This window comes from Anomaloglossus baeobatrachus, chromosome 10 (genome assembly GCF_048569485.1).
Source record: "Anomaloglossus baeobatrachus isolate aAnoBae1 chromosome 10, aAnoBae1.hap1, whole genome shotgun sequence".
In the NCBI taxonomy this organism is placed as follows: domain Eukaryota; kingdom Metazoa; phylum Chordata; class Amphibia; order Anura; family Aromobatidae; genus Anomaloglossus; species Anomaloglossus baeobatrachus.
The window spans coordinates 2,061,987-2,084,918 of NC_134362.1; positions in this window are offsets into that span (position 1 = coordinate 2,061,987).

Consider the following 22,932-nt stretch of genomic DNA (forward strand, 5'->3'; position numbering starts at 1 on the left):
TCATTTTTCAGGATCTGAGGGTCAGTGATGGCTTATTTTTTGCGTCTCGACCTGACGTTTTTAACGGTACCATTTTTGCGCAGATGCTACGTTTTGATCGCCTGTTATTGCATTTTGCGCAAAATTTGCGGCTACCAAAAAACGTAATTTGGGCGTTTGGAATTTTTTTGCCACTACGCCGTTTACTGATCAGATTCATTGATTTTATATTTTGATATATCGGGCATTTCTGAACGTGGTGATACCAAATATGTGTGTATTTTGTATTTTTTTAACCCTTTAATTTTCAATGGGGTGAAAGGGGGGTGATTTGAACATTTAGGGTTTTTTTATTTTTTTAAATTTTTTAAAACTTTTTTTTTTACTTTTTTTTTTAAATTTTACTAGTCCCCCTAGGGCAATCCGATCGCTCTGCACTATCTGCAGATCTCAGCTACAGAGCTGAGAACTGCAGATTTGCTGCTTTACTTTCAATGCCGGCTGTATTCCGGCATTGAGAGGAAGTGAGTCATGTTAGCTACAGGCGTCATCACATGACCCTGTGCTACCATGGCAACCACCGAAAGTCACTTGATCATGTCACGTGACTTCCCGTGGGGGCGGGATAAGTGACTGTCATGGCGGCACCCATATACATATCGCTGCCAGATTTTGGCAGCGAAATGTAAGGGGTTAATGGCCGCGGGTGGAAGTGATTCCACCCGCGGCTAGCAGGCACACATGTCAGCTGTTGATAACAGCTGATATGTGCGCGGATCGCGGCCGCCTGCCGGCGGCAGGGGGCGGGGCTTACCGGCACACGATCCATGACGTACCCAGTACGTCATGGGTCGTTAAGGGGTTAACAGTACAAGACAGACTGGTATAGGAGGAGAGAGGACCCTGCCCGCGAGGGCTCACAGTCTATAGGGAATGGGTGATGGTACAATAGGTGAGGAAAGAGCTGGTTGCGCAGTGGTCTACTGGACTGAGGGCTATTGTAGGTTGTAGGCTTGTTGGAAGAGGTGGGTCTTGAGGTTCCTCTTGAAGCTTTCCACGGTAGTGGAGAGTCTGATGATAAATGGTTGTCTCCAGTGAACCTGGAGCCAGGGAAGGCCGTGTGCGATAATGGTGCAGCACTATGCCTGGGTGACATCACATGTGCATTGCATGGCTCACGTGCTCAACCTGGTTGTACAGAAATTTCTAGGGCACTATTCTGGCCTGGATGTACTGCTACAGAGGGCACGGTCATGGTATGCTCACTTTTTAAAATGGAAATGCCATGCCACATCCTGTATGTTGCATGGACCATACCTACTTGCTGTGCAAAGACACTATGGGGAAATAGGGGGCAATTGATGCCATTGTCCTGCTGTCTGCCTGAAAGGTTTTTAAATATCAAGACCCCAAGATGGGTCTCCAAGATGGGTCTTGTCTGTACTGTTTGGGATATGGGAGCACTAGCCCTACACCTGTCTCTCATCCACCTCTATATTTCTTATGTCAATAGCCTAGAAAGCTAATGGCTGTGCCAAAAGAGTGTTGCTGCACTGTAAAACGTATTTTTGCTGTTTTGGAAGCTTTTCGAGCCCCCTCACGAAAGGTGTTTTCTCTGCCTTACGTTTGACCTCCCATTGATTTCAATGGGGTTCGAAAAGGTTCATAGTTCAGTGAATGTAGCGTTTGTTCAGTAAGGCTCGGAACTGAACTTTGAAAAGGTTCACTCATCTCTAGTAGCAAAATTTAAGGTATTGTATTGTAATGACAGAAACCTCTAGAAAAGCCAACAAACCTCAGTGTAATTCATCGTTTTGACCTGCTAAACAAAGTAATTGGTGACATTGTGAGCACAGCCTGTGGAAAACTTAGGAGGTAGCACACAATGCCAGGAGGCAGCTGAAAAATTAGTTAAATATTTAGTCGTATAAATGTATGAAATCTGGACTTCTATATAATATTAACTGCAACTAATCACTGAAGGATGTAGGTGTGTGAGTAAAAAGACACATGCAGTAAAGCTGAAACCAAACATCTGCTAGTAAATGTCGCCATCTAGTGACCAAAGTTGGTAAGACTCAGGAAGGTGGAGAAAAAGACAACAGTAGGAACCAAAGAGCTAAATATATGTCTCTTAGGGATGAGGAGACATTAGGTCAGGTGACAGTTGTGGTGTAGTTACTAAATACAGGTGCTACTCAATAAATTAGAATATCATCAAAAAGTTAATTTATCTCAGGAATGCAATACAAAAAGTGAAACGCATATATTATATAGAGTCATGACACACAGAGGGATCTATTTCACATGTTATATATTATATAGAGTCATTACACAGAGAGGATCTATTTCACGTGTTTATTAAATATTATATAGAGTCATTACACACAGAGGGATCTATTTCACGTGTGTATTATATATTATATAGATAAAAAAAATTTGTTTAAAAGAACTGAAGTCCTCAGTGGTTGATACCTTTTAATGGCTAACTGAAAAGCTGGTAATAATTGCAAGCTTTCGGGACTACTCAGGTCTCTTCATCAGATGAGACCTGAGTAGTCTCGAAAGCTTGCAATTATTACCATCTTTTCAGTTAGCCATTAAAAGGTATCAACCACTGAGGACTTCAGTTCTTTTAAACAAAATTTTTTTATCTCTACTGGCTAACACGGAACAAAGATATATTTTACTTGTATATTATATAGAGTCATTACACACAGAGGGATCTATTCCTATATATTATATAGAGTCATTACACACAGAGGGATCTATTTCACATGTTATATATTATATAGAGTCATTACCCATATCGGGATCTATTTCACATGTATATTATACATTGTATAGAGTCATTACACACAGAGGGATCTATTTCATGTGATAGCCACCCCCAGAACCCTATCCTAACCCAGTCCCAGTGGGAGGGCAACTGACTGTGTGTTGTGTGGATTGTGGTGATTACTGGCAATGACCTCCTCTGTACCCGGGATGAATACCGCACCTTGCCGAGGTGCAGTACCCTGTGGCGACTGAAGCCTCAGGGTACTGTGTAATGACTCAATATAATATATAGTAAACACGTGAAATAGACCCCTCTGTGCGTAATGACTCTATATAATATATATTAAACATGTGACAGATCCCTCTGTGTGTATTGACTCTATATAATATATAGGAATAGATCCCTCAGTGTGTATTGACTCTATATAAGGCCTAAAACACACTTCCGCATAAACAACGTACGTGTGACACGTTCTGTTTTTCGGGTCCGTGTTCCGTTTTTTAGGGGCGTTTATCCGGTACGTATGACATCCGTGTGATGGCGTATGCTTTCCGTGTGTACGTGTCTGATGTCCGTGTTGGTGTAAAATACATACGTGAGGTGTCTGTGTGATATCCGTTTCTAATGATGCGCTTTTCTTTAAAAATGATGTAGACAAAGCATCATCATCAGATACTGGTGTGTTCAATTGGAACTAGTTGAACTGCAGGATTGGTAACATGTGTTGGTGTTTTTTTGATTAAAAACACACACGGACGATACGTGTAGCACATGGACATACTACGTGTGCCGTTTGTGCAGGCACGGACCCATTGACTTTAGCGGGTCCGTGCCTGCTTGTTGAGGGCCAAAAACGTCCGTGTAGAAAAGCACACACACGTACTAACCACACAGACACACGTTCCGTGTGATTTTACGTGTGTGTGCCATCTACCATAGGGTAACATTGGTCTACGTGTCTCCGTGTCTCCGGTACGTGCAAAAACGTACCAAACACGTACCGGAGGCACAGATGTGTGTTGAAAGCCTAATATATCGGAATAGATCCCTCTGAGTGTAATGACTCTATATAATATATAGGAATAGATCCCTCTGTGTGTAATGACTCTAATATATAAAGCGGAATGTGTATGTGTGTGTGTGTGTGTATGTCCGGGATTGGCATCCGCACCGTCGCAGCTACAGCCACAAAATTTTGCACACTCACACTTCTGGACCCCGAGAGCGTCATAGGCTATGTTTTGAGGGGAAATTTTAACCCCGCTCTTTACAGTTATTCGCCAAAAAACCTGCCTCCATTAAAGCGAATGGAGCTGGGAGCCACAGTGTAGCCAGAACTTCAGAAGAATGCATAGCCACGCCCTTATATGGAATGTTGGCGTGTCACAATGCAGCCAGGGAAAGAGACAGACACAGACAGGGAAAGAGACAGACACAGACAGGGAAAGAGGCAGACACAGACAGGGTAAGAAACAGACATAGACAGGGTAAGAGACAGACACAAAGAGACAGACACAGACAAAGAGACAGACTGACAGGAAAAGAGACAGACAGGGAAAGAGAGGGAAAGTGACACAAGGAGTGACATTCAGGGAAAGTGACAGACAGGGAAAGTGACAGACAGGAAAAGAGATTGAGACAGACAGACAAAGAGATAGAGAGAGATATATACAGAGAGGGAGACAGACAGAGAATGGGAGAAAAACAGAAAGACAGTTACTATCCAAGGCAGCGCCGGGTGCTATGTTGTGAGGCGAAATTTTAACCCCGCGCGTTCCAATTTACCAATCAATTTTGCCCCTATCTACATAATGGGGAAAAAGTGAAACGAAAAGTGTTGGGGGCAAATTGACAGCTGCCAGATGTGAACAAGGGGGACTTAAAGAATGAGAGCGATGGTGCCAAAGAGTATATACCGTACAGTTGCTAAGGTGGGGCCCCGACATGGGATACTCACCGCACTCGGGGATATGAACACACACACACACAAAATGCACCACATACTACCACGTACTTGAACACATATATCACCCTCAGCACACATCTCACCACACACACACCAACCTCACCACATAATCGCTCTGAACACACACAAGTCTGGTACATATACCACCCTCAGCACACATTTCACCACACACACACCAACCTCACCACATAATCACCCTAAACACACACAAGTCTGGTACATATACCACCCTCAGCACACATCTCACCACACATACACCAACCTCACCACATAATCGCCCTAAACACACACAAGTCTGGTACATATACCACCCTCAGCACACATTTCACCACACATACACCAACCTCACCACATAATCACCCTAAACACACACAAGTCTGGTACATTTACCACCCTCAGCACACATCTCACCACACATACACCAACCTCACCACATAATCGCCCTAAACACACACAAGTCTGATACATATATCACCCTCAGCACACATCTCACCACACATGCACCAACCTCACCACATAATCGCCCTAAACACACACAAGTCTGGTACATATACCACCCTCAGCACACATTTCACCACACACACACCAACCTCACCACATAATCACCCTAAACACACACAAGTCTGGTACATATACCACCCTCAGCACACATCTCACCACACACACACCAACCTCACCACATAATCACCCTAAACACACACAAGTCTGGTACATATACCACCCTCAGCACACATCTCACCACACATACACCAACCTCACCACATAATCACCCTAAACACACACAAGTCTGGTACATATATCACCCTCAGCATATATCTCACCACACATACACCAACCTCACCACATAATCACCCTAAACACACACAAGTCTGGTACATATACCACCCTCAGCACACATCTCACCACACACACACCAACCTCACCACATAATCACCCTAAACACACACAAGTCTGGTACATATACCACCCTCAGCACACATCTCACCACACATACACCAACCTCACCACATAATCACCCTAAACACACACAAGTCTGGTACATATATCACCCTCAGCATATATCTCACCACACATACACCAACCTCACCACATAATCGCCCTAAACACACACAAGTCTGGTACATATACCACCCTCAGCACACATTTCACCACACATACACCAACCTCACCACATAATCACCCTAAACACACACAAGTCTGGTACATATACCACCCTCAGCACACATCTCACCACACATACACCAACCTCACCACATAATCACCCTAAACACACACAAGTCTGGTACATATACTACCCTCAGCACACATCTCACCACACATACACCAACCTCGCCACATAATCACCCTAAACACACACAAGTCTGGTACATATACCACCCTCAGCACACATTTCACCACACATACACCAACCTCACCACATAATCACCCTAAACACACACAAGTCTGGTACATATACCACCCTCAGCACACATCTCACCACACATACACCAACCTCACCACATAATCACCCTAAACACACACAAGTCTGGTACATATACCACCCTCAGCACACATCTCACCACACATACACCAACCTCACCACATAATCACCCTAAACACACACAAGTCTGGTACATATACCACCCTCAGCACAAATTTCACCACACACACACCAACCTCGCCACATAATCGCCCTAAACACACACAAGTCTGGTATTATCCTTCAAAAATAAAAATCTGATTAATAAGCAGCCAAACTACAAGAACAACAAATGTACCATATAGGAAATACGGCAGCTGTCAGTCACATGACCTGTCTATATGTGTATGTGTGAGCTAATATATACTGTCAGGGGGGAGGGCTTTCTGTTGCCTGGAGATTTATCAGGCTGCCAATAGCAACCAATACCAGCTTAGCTTCTATTTTGCTACAGTTAATTAATCTGAGCTCTGATTGGTTAATATAGGCAACAAAGGACATTCTCAGTATGTGTGAGGTCATAGGATGTTAAATCTGTGTGGAATATATGTGGTGTTGAAATATATGTTGTGAAATGCTTCTATTCGCTTAGTTTTTGCCTTTTAATAATTACATTTCTATCTATTTGTTTTGTGGTTTTTGTGTGCAGAATACATTTTTGTTAATACATTCTATTTATACATTCTATCCCGGGAATGTTAATACATTCTATTTTGTTAACAGCAGTTATTAACCCGGGCGAAGCCGGGTAGTACAGCTAGTATAATATATAGGAATAGATCCCTCTGTGTATAATGACTCTATATAATATATAGGAATAGATCCCTCTGTGTGTAATGACTATCTAATATATAAAGCTGAATATGTGTGTGTGTGTGTGCGTGTGCGTGTGCATGTGCGTGCGTGTGCGTGTACGTGTGTGTCCGGGATTTGCATCTGCACCGCCTCAGCTACAGCCAAAAAATTTTGCACACTCACACTTCTGGACCCCGAGAGCGTCATAGGCTATGTTTTGAGGGGAAATTTTCACCCCGTGCTTTACAGTTATGCACCAAAAAACCTGCCTCCATTAAAGCGAATGGAGCTGGGAGCCACAGTGCAGCCAGAACTTCAGAAGAATGCGCAGCCACGCCCTTATATGGAATGTTGGCGTGTCACAATGCAGCCAGGGAAAGAGGCAGACACAGACAGGGAAAGAGGCAGACATAGACAGGGAAAGAGGCAGACACAGACAGGGTAAGAGACAGATATAGACAGGGTAAGAGACAGACACAAAGTGACAGACACAGACAAAGAGACAGACTGACAGGGAAAGAGACAGACAGAGAAAGAGAGGGAAAGAGACAGACAGGGTAAGAGGCAGACAGGGAAAGTGACAGAGATAGATAGACAGACAGGGAAAGAGATAGATAGACAGACAGGGAAAGAGATTGAGACAGACAGAGAAAGAGACAGAGACAGTCAGACAGGGAAAGAGACAGACAGACAAGGAGCTAGAGAGAGATAGAGATATATACAGAGGGGGAACAGACATTATAACTACATTTATTTGTTTTGTGGTTTTTGTGTGCAGAATACATTTTTGTTAATACATTCTATTTTGTTAACAGCAGTTATTAACCCGGGCGAAGCCGGGTAGTACAGCTAGTATAATATATAGGAATAGATCCCTCTGAGTGTAATTACTCTATATAATATATAGGAATAGATCCCTCTGTGTGTATTGCCTCTATATAATATATAGGAATCGATCCCTCTGTGTGTATTGACTCTATATAATATATAGGAATAGATCCCTCTGTGTGTATTGACTCTATATAATATATAGGAATAGATCGCTCTGTGTGTATTGACTCTATATATGTGTTTTTGTTCTTGAATTACTGAAATAAAGTCACTTTTTGATGATTTTCTAATTTAAGGAGATGCAGCTGTATATAAGGCTCGGCCACGGTGGAGTTTGCGCCTTAACCTGCAGCAGGATGTTTGTGTGATCAGCAGATGGAGCTTACAATTGAGGATCCATAACCAGTTCTTGAGGAAGACTGTGAGCAGTAACAGAAGAAGATCCGTGACCGATCCAAGAGAAGTCCTGGTCATAGCGGTGGACCGTATTTGTGAGCCGTTGCTTCCTCTGCAGATGTACAGTAATAAGTGGGGGCTGAGGACGCACTTCCGAGACGAAGGCAGTCGGCGTGTTTTGTGACAGAAGCTACCCACTAAATTGGACTTGTGGCCTAGCATTGTTCACGCTGACTAATTATACAAGTAGAATAATAACGTGTTAATAGTATTGTGCTTATATCCTGTAGATCTGTATTATTATATCTTCAGTTGTAACATAATCAGTCTTATTGCCACCAATTGTGCCATTCCCTGATCTCGTGCTCAAGTCACCATTTTCTAATCTGTATACAGTGAATAAAGTGTTGTGTAATGCTGGTGAGTGTGTATCCTCTGTGCCACGGTGCCAACTCACCCTAGAGGGGCATACTACCTCGTCTTCACTAGGGCCTCTGACAGTGAGGATAAGCTTGTGCTGGAAGGTAGCCACCAGGAGCTACATCATGGAATATCATGACACAGTGGCAGCTGACCCAAAGGATCAAGGATGCAACGGGCAGGGTCAGGTATAGGCTGGACGGATGGTGAAGGCTGGACGAATAGTGCAGGCTGGACGGATGGTGCAGACTGGACGGATGGTGCAGGCTGGTGCAGACAGGAAGGATGGTGCAGGCTGGACGGATGGTGCAGGCTGGACGGATGGTGCAGGCTGCACGGATGGTGCAGGCTGGACGGATGGTGCAAGCTGGTACAGACAGGACGGATGGTGCAGGCTGGACGGATGGTGCAGGCTGGACGGATGGTGCAGGCTGGTGCAGACAGGAAGGATGGTGCAGGCTGGACGGATGGTGCAGGCTGGACGGATGGTGCAGGCTGGTGCAGACAGGACAGATGGTGCAGGCTGGACGGCTGGTGCAGGCTGGATGGATGGTGCAGACGGCATGGCTAGTTCAGGCTGGTGCAGACAGGACGGATGGTGAAGACTGGATGGATGGTGCAGGCTGGACGGATGGTGCAGACTGGATGGATGGTGCAGACTGGTGCAGATAGGGCGGCTGGTGCAGATTGGACGGCTATGCAGGCTGAACAGCTGGTTCAGGCTGGTGCACACAGGGCGGCTGGTGCAGACAGGGGAGCTGGCTCAGGCTAGTGCAGATAGGGCGGCTGGTGTAGACTGGACGGCTATGCAGGCTGGACGGCTGGTTCAGGCTGGTGCAGACAGGGCGCCTGGTGCAGACAGGGGAGCTGGGTCAGGCTGGTGCAGATAAGGCGGCTGGTGCAGGCTGGACTGCTGGTTCAGGCTGGTGCAGACAGAGGAGCTGGCTCAGGTTAGTGCAGATAGGGCGGCTGGTGTAGACTGGACGGCTATGCAAGCTGGACGGCTGGTTCAGGCAGGTGCTGACAGGGCAGCTGGTGCAGACAGGGGAGCTGGCTCAGGTTAGTGCAGATAGGGCGGCTGGTGTAGACTGGACGGCTATGCAAGCTGGACGGCTGGTTCAGGCAGGTGCAGATAGGGCGGCTGGTGCAGACAGGGGAGCTGGCTCAGGCTAGTGCAGATAGGGCGGCTGGTGTAGACTGGACGGCTATGCAGGCTGGACGGCTGGTTCAGGCTGGTGCAGACAGGGCGCCTGGTGCAGACAGGGGAGCTGGGTCAGGCTGGTGCAGATAAGGCGGCTGGTGCAGGCTGGACTGCTGGTTCAGGCTGGTGCAGACAGAGGAGCTGGCTCAGGTTAGTGCAGATAGGGCGGCTGGTGTAGACTGGACGGCTATGCAAGCTGGACGGCTGGTTCAGGCAGGTGCTGACAGGGCGGCTGGTGCAGACAGGGGAGCTGGCTCAGGTTAGTGCAGATAGGGCGGCTGGTGTAGACTGGACGGCTATGCAAGCTGGACGGCTGGTTCAGGCAGGTGCAGATAGGGCGGCTGGTGCAGACAGGGGAGCTGGCTCAGGCTAGTGCAGATAGGGCGGCTGGTGTAGACTGGACGGCTATGCAGGCTGGACGGCTGGTTCAGGCTGGTGCTGACAGGGCGGCTTGTATAGACTGGACGGCTATGCAGGCTGGATGGCTGGTTCAGGCTGGTGCAGAGAGGGTGGCTGGTGAAGACTGGTGCAGGCTAGAAAGTTGGTGCAGATTTAACAGCTGGTGCAGACTGGACGGATGGTGCAGGCTGGACGGATGGTACAGGCTGGACGGATGGTACAGGCTGGACAGATGGTGCAGGCTGGACAGCTAAGCAGGCTGGACGGCTGGTTCAGGCTGGTGCAGACAGGGTGGCTTGTGCAGACTAGACGGTTTGTGCAGACTGGACGGCTGGTGCAGATTGGATGGCTGGTTCAGGCTGGTGCAGACAGGGCGGCTGGTGCAGGGTGGTGCAGACTGGATGGCTGGTTCAGGCTGGTGCAGACAGGGCAGCTGGTGCAGACAGGGGAGCTGGCTCAGGTTAGTGCAGATAGGGCGGCTGGTGTAGACTGGACGGCTATGCAAGCTGGACGGCTGGTTCAGGCAGGTGCAGACAGGGCGGCTGGTGTAGACAGGGGAGCTGGCTCAGGCTAGTGCAGATAGGGCGGCTGGTGTAGACTGGACGGCTATGCAGGCTGGACGGCTGGTTCAGGCTGGTGCTGACAGAGCGGCTTGTATAGACTGGACGGCTATTTAGGCTGGATGGCTGGTTCAGGCTGGTGCAGAGAGGGTGGCTGGTGAAGACTGGTGCAGGCTAGAAAGTTGGTGCAGATTTAACAGCTGGTGCAGACTGGACGGATGGTGCAGGCTGGACGGATGGTGCAGGCTGGACGGATGGTACAGGCTGGACAGATGGTGCAGGCTGGACAGCTAAGCAGGCTGGACGGCTGGTTCAGGCTGGTGCAGACAGGGTGGCTGGTGCAGACTAGACGGTTTGTGCAGACTGGACGGCTGGTGCAGATTGGATGGCTGGTTCAGGCTGGTGCAGACAGGGCGGCTGGTGCAGGGTGGTGCAGACTGGATGGCTGGTTCAGGCTGGTGCAGACAGGGCGGCTGGTTCAGGTTGGTGCACACTGGACAGTAAGGGGTACTTTGTACGTTGCAACATGGCTACTGCGATATCGTTGGGGTCAAATCGAAAGTGACGCACATCCGGCGCCAGTAACGACATCGCAAAGTGTAGAGCCTAGATGCACCGATAAACGATCGCAAAAGCGTTGAAAATCGGTGATCTTTGCAGTGTCGGTCATTTCCATAATTTCGCTGCAGCGACAGGTACGATGTTGTTCCTCGTTCCTGCGGAAGCACACATCGCTGTGTATGAAGCCGCAGGAGCGAGGAACATCTCCTTACCTGCCTCCAGCAGCTATGCGGAAGGAAGGAGGTGGGCGGGATGTTTACGTCCCGCTTATTTCCGTCCCTCCGCTTCTATTGGCCGTCTGCCGTCGCTGTGATGCCGCACGACCCGCCCCCTTAGGAAGGAGGCGAGTTGCCGGTCAGAATGACGTTGCAGGGCAGGTAAGTGTGTGTGAAGCTGCCGTAGCGATAATATATATATATATATATATTGTGATAACACGCTCCGGGATCGCCTTTGCTGGGTTCAAAGGGCACGTATTCACCTCAGGCAGACAGCCGAATTCAAGGTGTAACTGACGCTTGGTCACTCAGGTTTATTGCAGTGAAGCATAAACAAAAAGAAAAAAAAACACCAACAAAATAAATCCTTGCCTGTCCGGCACTAACTATACACGGTGTTATCCTAACTACCAACTGGAGGGCTTCTCCCTTCCAGCTAAACCATACAAACATCAGGCACTGCTCCTCACAAGTGTCTCCTACACAGACAGGCTTACTGTGTTCCCAGATGGAGACCCTCCCCCAACTTCCCAAATTCCTTTTACCTCCGTCCTTCACCTCCCATTAATCCATTAGTAGCCAGGTGATCCTTGCCAGGCTAAGTCACATAGGACCGATACCGGGGTGAGATATACCTGCCCTCATCCACTAATCCCACATGAGTCTCACATATCCCCCCCCTCTGCTCAGACCACTGCAGCTGAGCAACAGCACCCACAAAACAGTGCACACGAGACAGGGCATCAGCATTCCCCATCCGCACCCCCGGGCGGTGCTCCACGGTAAAACGGTAGGCCTGAAGTGCAAGGAACCACCGGGTCACTCGGCCATTCCGTTCCCTATTCAAGTGCATCCACTTGAGAGGGGCATGGTCAGTGATCAGCCGGAACTTCCTTCCAATCAAGTAATATTTAAGGGACTCTAGAGCCCACTTAATGGCTAAGCATTCTTTTTCCACTATGGCATAGTTGCGTTCATGCTTATTAAGTTTCCGACTAAGATAAAGGACCGGATGTTCCTCTCCGTCCTTCAGTTGTGACAATACAGCCCCTATACCGGCATCAGAAGCGTCCGTTTGGACCACGAACTCGCTGCGGAAGTCAGGAGTCATTAGCACAGGTTGAGAGCAAAGAGCTAGTTTTAAGTTATGGAAGGCTTCTTCGGCTGCCGTGGTCCATTTGATCATGACAGAGTCTTTCCCTTTGGTAAGGTCCGTCAGGGGAACAGCGGTAGCCGCAAAATTGGGAATGAACCGTCGGTAGTAGCCGGCTATTCCCAAAAACACTCTCACCTGCTTCTTGTTGACTGGTTGCGGCCATTTCTGAATGGCTTGTATCTTGTCAATCTGGGGTTTAACAATTCCCCTCCCAATTACGTATCCCAAATACTGGGCTTCTTCCAGCCCGATATGACATTTCTTGGGGTTTGCTGTTAGACCCGCCTCCCGCAGGTCCTCAATCACAGCCTCTAGTTTCTGGAGGTGCGTCTCCCAGTCCAGGCTGTAAATGACTATGTCATCCAAATACGCAGAAGCATACTGCCTATGGGGCCTCAGGACTCGGTCCATCAACCTTTGAAAGGTTGCCGGTGCCCCGTGTAGTCCAAACGGCATATACACATACTGGTATAAACCTTCCGGTGTAGAAAACGCGGTTTTCTCTTTAGCGGCCTCTGTTAGCAGGATCTGCCAATAGCCCTTAGTTAAGTCTAGGGTCGTGATATACCGGGCTTTTCCAAGCCGATCTATTAATTCATCGACCCGTGGCATATGGTATGCATCAAATTTGGAGACCGCATTTAATCTCCTGAAGTCATTGCAGAATCTAATGGAGCCGTCTGGTTTCGGTATTAACACAATCGGACTCGACCAGGCGCTATGCGATTCCTCGATTACACCTAACTCTAACATGGTCTTCACTTCTCGGGAGACAGCTTCCTGCCGAGCCTCCGGTATTCGGTAGGGCTTTACCTGAACTGTTACCCCAGGCTCTGTTATGATGTCATGTTTAATGAGAGTGGTCTGCCCGGGCTTTTCCGAGAAAAACTCGTGATTGTTGATTACAAACTGCTTGACGTCGGTCTTTTGCCGCTCCGACAGAGTCTCCGCCGTCCCGACATCCGGTATGGTCTGCTTGCAGACCGGAAGGGCCAGACCTGCTGAGAGAGCTGGACGGTCCTTCCAGGGTTTTATCAGATTCACGTGATAAATCTGTTCAGGCTTCCTTTTACCAGCCTGGTACACTTTGTAGTTTACCTCACCCACCCGTTCCTTAATTTCAAAGGGGCCTTGCCACTTTGCCAGAAATTTGCTTTCTGCCGTGGGGACCAGGATCAACACCCTATCTCCGGGTGCAAAAGTACGGATCTTGGCCCCCCTATCATAAATCCTTTTCTGTGCTCCTTGAGCCTGTATCATATGCTCTTTAACGATGGGCATCACCGCCGCAATACGGTCCTGCATTTGGGTTACATGGTCTATTACGCTTTTGAACGGGGTGACCTGTCCCTCCCAGGTTTCTTTAGCGACATCTAACAGTCCACGGGGACGTCGGGCGTACAGAAGCTCGAAAGGAGAGAACCCGGTGGAAGACTGGGGCACCTCCCGGATGGCAAAAAGCAAATACGGGAGTAAGTAGTCCCAGTTCTTCCCGTCCTTGTCTATCGCCTTACGGAGCATCTGTTTCAAAGTTTTGTTAAACCGTTCGACCAGTCCGTCCGTTTGAGGGTGATACACGGAGGTGCGTAACTGTGCTATTTGTAACAGCCTGCAGAGTTCTTTCATTACTTTAGACATAAAGGGGGTTCCTTGGTCTGTGAGTATTTGTTTTGGGACACCAACCCGACTAAACACATGGACCAGCTCCTTGGCAATGGTCTTGGTGGCCGTGTTACGCAAAGGGATGGCCTCGGGGTAACGAGTGGCATAATCCAAGATGACAAGGATGTGCTGGTGTCCTCGTGCAGACTTGGGGAGGGGTCCAACTAAATCCATCCCAATTCTCTCAAATGGGATCTCGATGATAGGCAGAGGTACTAAGGGGCTACAGAAACGGGGCCTAGGCGCAGAGATTTGGCAGTCGGGACAAGACTCGCAATAGGTGCGAATATCGTGATGCATGCCGGGCCAAACAAAACAGTGTAATATCCTTTCGGTCGTTTTCTGGAACCCCAGGTGTCCCCCCATCATGTGTCCGTGTGCCAGGTCCAGCACTCTCCGCCTGTAGGCTCTCGGCACAACCAATCGTTGTACTGTGTCATCCCCCTTCTTCTCTATCTGATAGAGAAAGTCATTCTCCAGTGCCATGTAGGGGTAAGACAGCCTAGTACCTGCATCCACCTGCACCCCGTTTATCATTTTAACATTTTTTATAGCCTGAGAAAGGGTAGGATCTCTCATTTGCTCACTTTGGAAGTCATCTTTCTGGACTTCCAAATTCAGCCAAGAGGAAGGGGGACAGCCACCCGTGTCCGACTCTGCCCCGGGTTCATCGGAATCACCCGCCAGAACTGAAAAGGGGAACTGGGGGTTGTTTTCAGCGGATTCCTCCTCTGAACCCTCTTGTGGGGCATCCTCTAGTGGCTCCGGGCCCACACAAGGTGTGGGAGAAGGATCATCCGTGCGGCTACCCTGGGGTACTAATTGGTTCTCCCACAACTGCCAGAAGTGGGGAAAATCCCTGCCCAAAATGATATCATGCAATAGTGCTGGTACTAGTCCCACCTTATGATGCACAGACCCATAGGGCGTAGTAATGCAGGAGACCGTTGTGAGGTACGAGCAGGTGTCTCCATGCACACATGTCACAGAAAATGTATCTGACGGTCCCATCGGGACTGCTACCAGACTGGCCTTTACCAGAGTCACCACACTTCCCGAGTCTAATAGTGCAACAACAGTATTGCCATCAATGGACACTTCACACAGGTGTTTTTTCATATCGCCTTGACATGCAGCAACACACACTACCCGTGCAACCATAGCCCTGCGTTTTTCAAAGTCCGTGACATCACACTGCATCGGTTCTGCAGTTACTGGACAGTTTGCAGCAATGTGGCCCACCTCCTGGCAGCGGAAACACCTCACGGGCCCCTTGCTAAGACCATAGTTTGGCACCTTAGCCCTCACAGGGCCAGCAGTCCTGTTTTCCTCCTCCACTGCCTTAGGATATTTTCCTCCTCCCCATGACCCTGGAACAGTCTTACCAGATCCTCGTCGAGAAGGGGAAGAGCGAGGATGTGTAGCATCGTCCATAAGTCCTTCTGCCAAGGAATAACGCTCCACTAGATCCACTAGCTGATCCGCTGTCGTGGGGTTTCCATGGCTTACGCACCTCTTCAGAGATGGCGGTAGAGCTCTTAGATATTTATCAAGAACGATTCTTTGTACCATCTCTGGCGCCGTCAAAACCTCGGGCTGTAGCCATTTCTTGGTCAAGTGAATGAGGTCAAACATCTGTGACCGCGGTGGTTTATCGGGCTGATAAGTCCATTGATGAACTCTCTGTGCTCGCACGGCCGTCGTCACTCCCAGCCGGGCAAGAATCTCGGCTTTTAGTTTATCAAAGTCATGCGCTGCTTCAGGCTCAAGATCAAAGTAGGCTTTTTGGGCCTCACCTGCCAGAAACGGTGCAAGCAAGTCGGCCCATCGCTCCTTTGGCCACTTTTCCCGCTCCGCCGTCCATTCAAACGTGGTCAGGTAAGCTTCCACATCGTCCTCTGTGGTTAATTTCTGCCAGCACCGACTCACATGAATCACCCTCTGGTCAGCCTCCGCATTACTCTCCGGTACGGTCGCCAGACGCTGCGTCACCTGCTGCAAAAGTTGGCGGTCTTTAACCGTCGATTCCACCAGTTCCTTCAACTGTGCCGACATCAAGCGATTAGCCTCCTGCTGTACAGCAGCGGATTGTACCAGCGCTTTCACCACGTCATCCATTATGATGCGCTGTAACGTGCTGCCCGCATTCTCCACCACAATGTGATAACACGCTCCAGGATCGCCTTTGCTGGGTTCAAAGGGCACGTATTCACCTCAGGCAGACAGCCGAATTCAAGGTGTAACTGACGCTTGGTCAGGTTTATTGCAGTGAAGCATAAACAAAAAGAAAAAAAAACACCAACAAAATAAATCCTTGCCTGTCCGGCACTAACTATACACGGTGTTATCCTAACTACCAACTGGAGGGCTTCTCCCTTCCAGCTAAACCATACAAACATCAGGCACTGCTCCTCACAAGTGTCTCCTACACAGACAGGCTTACTGTGTTCCCAGATGGAGACCCTCCCCCAACTTCCCAGATTCCTTTTACCTCCGTCCTTCACCTCCCATTAATCCATTAGTAGCCAGGTGATCCTGGCCAGGCTAAGTCACATAGGACCGATACCGGGGTGAGATATACCTGCCCTCATCCACTAATCCCACATGAGTCTCACAATATTTATTCACTTATATAGCGCTATTAATTCCACAGCGCTTTACATACATTGGCAACATTGTCCCCATTGGGGCTCACAATCATATATGGAAAGGCTTCTACAATAAGAGAAAGCTTTCCAGGACATCCTAAGAGCAGGCAGCACCCAGTTGTACTGGAGTTTGTGCAATAACACACTGGTACACGCTCTTTACCACAGCCAGTACACAGCACTGAACACTGACACTGCTCTGGTTACTGCTTCTGCAGACGGCTGTGCTACAGGTGTGCAGCTGCGACGCTCTGCAAAGCTCCAGGGTGGATGCACTTGTGAGAGATAAGCCATTGAAGCTTTTCTTCGTGTTATTAATGGGTCACTGGTTTGAACTTCAGAAAATGAAAATCCTTTACAGCCACATATTAATTTCTCAGAAAAGGTCCGTTATAAAAGTCAATACTGGGAGCACAGCCGAGCAGCGAGAAGGAATTTCCTCCAAAATCCTTACAAATTCAGCCGCATTTTGAACAGGGCAAACGGCGTGCAAGCTATTACCTTCCAACAGGCTAATGACCATAGAACACAACAGGCAAGTTAAAGCATGCAGAGAGGGACAGCAACATAGATGGGGAGAAAAGCTGAAGTGGAGATAAAGCAATTCTAAGGGCACACACTAGTTTACAACCTCTGTATGCCTGACTGTCACTGCAGCAGCTCATCTAGGCTTGTTACTCCTCATCAGCGCTAGTGATCAGGACACTGCACCAGCTCATCCAGCCTTGTTACTCCTCATCAGCACTAGTGATCAGGTCACTGCACCAGCTCATCCAGGCTTGTTACTCCTCATCAGCGCTAGTGATCAGGACACTGCACCAGCTCATCCAGCCTTGTTACTCCTCATCAGCACTAGTGATCAGGTCACTGCACCAGCTCATCCAGGCTTGTTACTCCTCATCAGCGCTAGTGATTAGGACACTGCACCAGCTCATCCAGGCTTGTTACTCCTCATCAGCACTAGTGATCAGGACACTGTACCAACTTATCCAGGCTTGTTACTCCTCATCAGCACTAGTGATCAGGACACTGTACCAGCTCATTCAGGCTTGTTACTCCTCATCAGCGCTAGTGATCAGGACACTGCACCAGCTCATCCAGCCTTGTCACTCCTCATCAGCACTAGTGATCAGGACACTGCACCAGCTCATCCAGGCTTGTTACTCATCAGCAATAGTGATCAGGACACTGCAACAGCTCATCCAGCCTTGCTACTCCTCATCAGCACTAGTGATCAGGACACTGCACCAGCTCATCCAGGCTTATTGCTCCTCATCAGCACTAGTGATCATAACACTGCACCAGCTCATCCAGGCTTGTTACTCTTCATCAGCACTAGTGATCAGGACACTACACCAGCTCATCCAGGCTTGTTACTCCTCATCAGCACTAGTAATCAGTACACTGCACCAGCTCATCCAGGCTTCTTACTCCTCATCAGCACTAGTGATGAAAACCCTGCACCCGCTCATTCAGGCTTGTTACTCCTCATTAGCACTAGTGATCAGGACACTGCACCAACTCATCCAGCCTTGTTACTCCTCATCAGCACTAGTGACCAGGACACTGCAGCGGATCATCAAGGCTTGAAACTTCTCATCAGCGCTAGTGTTCAGGACACTGCATCAGCTCATCCAGCCTTGTCACTCCTCATCAGCACTAGTGACCAGGACACTGCACCAGCTCATCCAGCCTTGTTACTCCTCATCAGCACTAGTGATCAGGACACTGCACCAGTTCATCCAGCCTTGTTACTCCTCATCAGCACTAATGATCAGGACATTACACCAGCTCATCCAGCCTTGCTACTCCTCATCAACACTAGTGATCAGGACCTTCCACCAGCTTATCCAGGCTTGTTACTCCTCATCAGCACTAGTGATCAGGACACTGCACCAACTCATCCAGCCTTGTTACTCCTCATCAGCACTAGTGATCAGTACACTGCACCAGCTCATCCAGCCTTGTTACTCCTCATCAGTACTAGTGATCAGGACACTGCACCAGCTCATCCAGGCTTCTTATTTCTCATCAGCACTAGTGATCAGGACACTGCACCAGCTCATCCAGCCTTGTTACTCCTCATCAGCACTAATGATCAGGACACTGCACCAGCTCATCCAGGATTGTTACTCCTCATCAGCACTAGTGATCAGGACACTGCACCAGCTCATCCAGGATTGTTACTTCTCATCAGCGCTAGTGAAGAGGACACTGCACCAGCTAATCCAGCCTTGTTAATCCTCATCAGCACTAGTGATCAGGACACTGCTACAGCTCATCCAGGCTTGTTACTCCTCATCAGCACTAGTGATCAGGACACTGCACCAGCTCATCCAGGCTTGTTATCAGCCCTAGTGATCAGGACACTGCTACAGCTCATCCAGGCTTTTTACTCCTTATTAGCACTAGTGATCAGGACACTGCACCAGCTCATCCAGGCTTGTTACTCCTCATCAGCACTAGTGATCAGGACACTGGACCAGCTCATCCAGGCTTCTTACTCTTCATCAGCACTAGTGATCAGGACACTGCACCAGCTCATCCAGGCTTGTTACTCCTCATCAGACTAGTGATGAGGACACTGAACCAGCTCATCCAGACTTCTTACTCCTCATCAGCACTAGTGATCAGGACACTGAACCAGCTCATCCAGCCTTGTTACTCCTCATCAGCACTAGTGATCAGGACACTGCAGCAGATCATCCAGCCTTGTTACTCCTCATCACTACTAGTGATCAGGACACTGCACCAGCGCATCCAGGCTTCCTACTTCTCAACAGCACTAGTGATCAGGACACTGCACCAGCTCATCCAGCCTTGTTACTCCTCATCGGCACTAATGATCAGGACACTGTACCAGCTCATCCAGCCTTGTTACTCCTCATCAGCGCTAGTGATCAGAACACTGCACCAGCTCATCCAGCCTTGTTACTCCTCATCAGCACTAGTGATGAGGACCCTGCACCAGCTCATTCAGGCTTGTTACTCCTCATCAGCGCTAGTGATCAGGACACTGCACCAGTTCATCCAGCCTTGTTACTCATCAGCAATAGTGATCAGGACACTGCACGAGCTCATCCAGGCTTATTACTCCTCATCAGCACTAGTGATCAGGACACTGCAACAGCTCATACAGACTTGTTACTCCTCATCAGCACTAGTGATCAGGACACTGCACCAGCTCATCCAGGCTTGTTACTCCTCATCAGCACTAGTAATCAGTACACTGCACCAGCTCATCCAGGCTTGTTACTCCTCATCAGCACTAGTGATCAGGACACTGCACCAGCTCATCCAGGCTTGTTACTCCTCATCAGCATTAGTGATGAGGACACTGCACCAGGTCATCCAGCCTTGTTACTCCTCATCAGCACTAGTGATCAGGACACTGCACCAGCTCATCCAGGCTTCTTACTCCTCATCAGCACTAGTGATGAGAACCCTGCACCAGCTAATCCAGTCTTATTACTCGTTATCAGCCCTGGTGATCAGGACACTGCACCAGCTCATCCAGGCATGTTACTTCTCATCAGCACTAGTGATCAGGACACTGCACCAGCTCATCCAGGCTTGTTACTCCTCATCAGCACTAGTGATCAGGACACTGGACCAGCTCATCCAGGCTTCTTACTCTTCATCAGCACTAGTGATCAGGACACTGCACCAGCTCATCCAGGCTTGTTACTCCTCATCAGACTAGTGATGAGGACATTGAACCAGCTCAACCAGGCTTGTTACTCCTCATCAGCACTAGTGATCAGGACACTGAACCAGCTCATCCAGCCTTGTTACTCCTCATCAGCACTAGTGATCAGGACACTGCAGCAGATCATCCAGCCTTGTTACTCCTCATCACTACTAGTGATCAGGACACTGCACCAGCGCATCCAGGCTTCCTACTCCTCATCAGCACTAGTGATCAGGACACTGCACCAGCTCATCCAGCCTTGTTACTCCTCATCAGCGCTAGTGATCAGAACACTGTACCAGCTCATCCAGCCTTGTTACTCCTCATCAGCACTAGTGATGAGGACCCTGCACCAGCTCATTCAGGCTTGTTACTCCTCATCAGCGCTAGTGATCAGGAAACTGCACCAGCTCATCCAGCCTTGTTACTCCTCATCAGCACTAGTGATCAGGACCCTGCACCAGCTCATCCAGGCTTGTTACTCATCAGCAATAGTGATCAGGACACTGCACGAGCTCATCCAGGCTTATTACTCCTCATCAGCACTAGTGATCAGGACACTGCAACAGCTCATCCAGGCTTGTTACTCCTCATCAGCACTAGTGATCAGGACACTGCACCAGCTCATCCAGGCTTGTTACTCCTCATCAGCACTAGTAATCAGTACACTGCACCAGCTCATCCAGGCTTGTTACTCCTCATCAGCACTAGTGATCAGGACACTGCACCAGCTCATCCAGGCTTGTTACTCCTCATCAGCACTAGTGATGAGGACACTGCACCAGCTCATCCAGCCTTGTTACTCCTCATCAGCACTAGTGATCAGGACACTGCACCAGCTCATCCAGGCTTCTTACTCCTCATCAGCACTAGTGATGAGAACCCTGCACCAGCTCATTCAGGCTTGTTACTCCTCATCAGCACTAGTGATCAGGACACTGCACCAACTCATCCAGCCTTGTTACTCCTCATCAGCACTAGTGACCAGGACACTGCAGCAGCTCATCCAGCCTTGTTACTCCTCATCAGCACTAGTGATCAGGACACTGCACCAGTTCATCCAGCCTTGTTACTCCTCATCAGCACTAGTGATCAGGACACTGCACCAGCTCATCCAGGCTTGTTTCTCCTCATCAGAACTAGTGATCAGGACACTGCACCAGCTCATCCAGCCTTGTTACTCCTCATCAGCACTAGTGATCAGGAAACTGCACCAGTTCATCCAGGCTTGTTACTCCTCATCAGCACTAGTGATCAGGACACTGCACCAGCTTATCCAGCCTTGTTATTCCGCATCAGCACTAGTGATCAGGACACTGCACCAGTTCATCCAGGCTTGTTACTCCTCATCAGCACTAGTGATCAGGACACTGCACCAGCTCATCCAGCCTTGTTATTCCGCATCAGCACTAGTGATCAGGACACTGCACCAGCTCATCCAGGCTTGTTACTCCTCATCAGTACTAGTGATCAGGACCCTTGAACCAGCCAAACTAGGCTTGTTACTCCTCATCAGCACTAGTGATCAGGACACTGCACCAGCTCATCCAGGCTTTTTACTCCTCATCAGCACTAGTGATGAGGACACTGCACCAGCTCATCCAGCCTTGTTACTCCTCATCAGCACTAGTGATCAGGACACTGCACCAGCTCATCCAGGCTTCTTACTCCTCATCAGCACTAGTGATGAGAACCCTGCACCAGCTCATTCAGGCTTGTTACTCCTCATCAGCACTAGTGATCAGGACACTGCACCAACTCATCCAGCCTTGTTACTCCTCATCAGCACTAGTGACCAGGACACTGCAGCAGCTCATCCAGCCTTGTTACTCCTCATCAGCACTAGTGATCAGGACACTGCACCAGTTCATCCAGCCTTGTTACTCCTCATCAGCACTAGTGATCAGGACACTGCACCAGCTCATCCAGGCTTGTTTCTCCTTATCAGAACTAGTGATCAGGACACTGCACCAGCTCATCCAGCCTTGTTACTCCTCATCAGCACTAGTGATCAGGAAACTGCACCAGTTCATCCAGGCTTGTTACTCCTCATCAGCACTAGTGATCAGGACACTGCACCAGCTTATCCAGCCTTGTTATTCCGCATCAGCACTAGTGATCAGGACACTGCACCAGTTCATCCAGGCTTGTTACTCCTCATCAGCACTAGTGATCAGGACACTGCACCAGCTCATCCAGCCTTGTTAT